Source organism: Atta colombica, unplaced genomic scaffold (assembly GCF_001594045.1).
Source record: "Atta colombica isolate Treedump-2 unplaced genomic scaffold, Acol1.0 scaffold166, whole genome shotgun sequence".
Taxonomy (NCBI): Eukaryota; Metazoa; Arthropoda; class Insecta; order Hymenoptera; family Formicidae; genus Atta; species Atta colombica.
Genome location: NW_017259257.1, coordinates 1,216,899 through 1,220,635, shown reverse-complemented (window position 1 = coordinate 1,220,635; position 3,737 = coordinate 1,216,899). Strand labels below are relative to the sequence as shown.

The window sequence follows — 3,737 nt, the reverse complement described above, 5'->3', positions numbered from 1 at the left end:
ATATTAATTATAATATTAAAGATTATTAATTAATTACATAAAATCGTTTTTTTAAATATATAGAATGTTTTTTAAAACTCCAGCACTTAAAATATCTCTATTGTTTTTAACGATAAAATATAATCAAAAAAAGAAACATGTTTATTTAAAAAAAAATTATAATAAGCACAAAATTTTCTCAAATTCATATTTCTTCGAATTTTAATATCATTGCCATTTTTAAATGGAATTATATGATTTTTTTTACATAATATGATTTCTCTGCGTATAAAAATATTAAGGTAGAAGAAATCAATAGTCTACGAGACATTTTATATTTTATTCTAACACATTTGTTGTGATTTAAAACATCTCATAAATTATTATTAAAGTAAATATGTTTTTTTCTATATACGATAATAATTTTATGCATTATGATAATAATGAGATAAACCAATCAATGTAAAAAAATACATGGTTGCCTTTTAAAAAAATTGTACAATTTGCAACATACTCTTTTTAAACAACTATATGTTTTCTTTAGATCAATTAAATTATTTCATTATTCTGTGCATAAAATTTTGGAACAATTATTTTGGAACAAATATTTTGGAACAATTATTAAAAAATGAATAGTTAGAGATATTTTATAAAATAAATTTTATGTCAGAATAAAGTTTGAAATATCTCATAAATTATTGATTTTTTAATATTACTATTATAATGTTTTTATGCAGAATAATTAGAAGAATATATTATGTAAAAAAAACATGCAACTTCATTTAAAAAAATAACAGTGATACTGAAATCTTAAAAAATATATCTTTTAGATCTTATAATTATATTTTAATAAATCATATTATTCCATTTTAATATCATTGGCATTTAAAAATGCCAATGATATTAAAGTTCAAAGAAATATAAATTTGAGAACAATTTTTTGCTTATTATAATATTTATACTCAATGATCCGTTTTCTCTTTAAATAGTAAAGTAATTTCATAATATATTTACAAATTAGTTCCTTTCTCTTCCTTATCCTACGAATTTCGACTTCACGAGAATTGGCATCTCGGCGCGAAAGTAGACATTTATCAAAGTGAAATGTCAGCAATTCCGACAGATATGTACATTAAAAAATACTGTGATAATATGTGATATCGTCATGCTTTGACGGTTGCACATACAAACTATTATTTGAATACCAAAAATAACTGTTATCATCAATACCATAACACTCTCTTAAAACTATAATGTCGGGTTTATGTATGCATAATCAGTATAATAGTACAATAATACCGATAAGGAATCGGTTTATTCCACAAGTTGAGCCATCGAGTAGTTTTCCACTTTTAAATACATTTATTTAAAATATTATTTCAAGAATATATTACAAATTTAAAATTGAGGACGATGATAGAAAACAATTAAAATGATCGCAAAATCTTCACGCTATCACAGATTGATTAGATAAAAATATTATATTGACCTAAAAATTTGTTAAATTATCAGATAAATATAATCATCAAAATTGAATTTAAATTAAAAATAAAATTATAATATTAAAATGTAAAATAATTAATAATTTTAATAATTTTGTCTAAATGTAAAATACATTATCATAAATATATAATCATATTTTGATTTCTTATCATACAACATAAACTACATCTTTTTAAAGAAGGAAAAATATAACTACATATATTAAAATATGTTGAAATATCTTTCAACTCTAACATTTTTTATCCATCTCATTTACATTTATGCAACTATTTAATTTATGCAATGATTGCGTTTAGGAGATAAAATCATTCAATGAGCGCTCAGTGATTTTTTTAATATGTTTTTTGAATATAATTAGTTCTTGCCAGTTTATTGCTGAATGTAAGTAGCAATGTAATAAAGACTCACTGAGCAGCTTTATCTTCTGACTGCAGTCTATAATTCTGACAGTATTATTTGTTACTTCTTATTTCTTATTAAAAAATAAATTGCAAAATTGCTTATTCAATCAAGAAATTTCAAACGCAATTATCGATAATGATTATATTAACATACATTGCTCTGACCACAAGGTCAAGCATATTTATACTTGTAATTATTTGTAGGCAACAACTACTTATAGGCTCTCGATTATGGTCGTCGGTTGATAACGTAATCGCCTTATGCGAAACACTTTTTCCGGACGAGCTTCATGTCTTGCTGAGAAGAACTTACTAATCTAAGGGAATTCACGCGGAAAAGATCGAGCGTGAGTGACTGAGTAACTGACGATCGCGCGAGTGACTGTATCGCGTGCAAGGGCAACCGCAAATTTTGTTAAGTACTACAAAATCTACTTGGAAGAATCGTCCAATCTCCTACATTTAAGTTGGAGAACGGAAAAGTCAGTAGTTCTCCTCAGCTCGCCGGAGACATTAGACAGCAAAAGTTCGCGCAGCCGCTCTCCCACTTTTTACGATCGAAACCAATGCACCGACAGATTTATCAATCATTGACACACAGCCATCCGTTTGTCATTCGTCGTGATATGCCATTGTGATCAAGAGGATTTATTCTTCAGGCGCTGCACAATTACAGCTAAAATTAAGGTATTGCTTTTTATGTCACAGTAATAAACTTTGTGTCTAAATTAAAAGATTTAGTCTCTAACTTGTGCTTGATATAAATTGAAATAAATTGAAATAAATTTGAATTTAATGACAATTAATTAGATACTAATTAATTAGAATTAATCAGAATATAAAATTTCGTCAATTATTATAGCAATCTATTTTTATTTCTTTTTTTGTAAGTATTTCAATGTTAACATTTAATTATATTATATGTATAAAAAAAAGGATTTTGTTGAAATATCAAAAAATTTAGCTATATAATTTATTAGATTACATAATTATATAGTATTCTCAAGCATAATGAACAATTCTACAAAAAATTTTGACACTAGCAATTTGAGCGTCTTACATAACCATTTGGATGGTCCAACAAAATTATTTTCAGATCTGTAGCTAAATTTTTAGATATTCCAGCAAAACCATTCTTTCCGTACACAATATATTTTCCTATAAAATTACTGAGGAATTTAATTTCTATACGACCAAAATTAATACTCTAATTTTCAAATTTTTTAACAGATTGAACAAAGTATACAGTAAAAGTATATACTTTTATTACAGTCAGCAATTTACTATGATATGCGTCACGCAAAAACGTCAATAATTTGCAACATGATTATGCATACGGAAAAAAGTAGCTATTGCATTGCAGATATAATAGGCAAGCAAACTATCACTTGCAAAAAAATGATTACTATAACATTACAGTAGCCCGCTTCTTTTGCGAGTAAGATAGGTTTCTTTAAGCAATGCAAATAATTATTACGATTAAAACTTCTTTTTCTATATACAGACAAAAATAATATATTAACAGTATTAGGTCTAATTGGAAATAATTTTATTAATTTAATAATTAATGAAATAAATATTTGTATTTTAATAAAATAAGAATATGACGTATTGAAATTATTTATATAATTAAAAATTAACATTGTTAATGTATTATCATTATATCAATATATCATTTTTCCGTGTAATGTACAAACTGTACATTTTCACATAAGAAAGAACTTTTAACACAAATAAAATTTATAATTAGTAGAAAAATTGTTATAACTTTAGTAAACGATATATGTAATATATAATGTGATATATAACAATTAATACATAATAAAAAATAATTATTGATTATATATATATATA

At 24.5% G+C, this 3,737-nt stretch overlaps 2 protein-coding genes across 4 annotated transcripts in view; one reads left to right on the top strand and one right to left on the bottom strand.

Moving 5' to 3' along the window:
- LOC108686186 (aminopeptidase N-like) overlaps positions 1-3,737 on the bottom strand; it is a 30,739-nt gene that overhangs the window by 22,175 nt on the left and 4,827 nt on the right. The window lies entirely within an intron of this gene.
- The window catches only part of LOC108686188 (organic cation transporter protein), a 4,045-nt gene continuing 2,395 nt past the window's right edge, over positions 2,088-3,737 (top strand). For both annotated transcript variants that reach the window (XM_018191338.1, XM_018191337.1), the window contains exon 1: positions 2,088-2,570. The gene's annotated coding sequence lies outside the window, so the exon portion shown is untranslated. The remainder of the gene's footprint in view (positions 2,571-3,737) is intronic.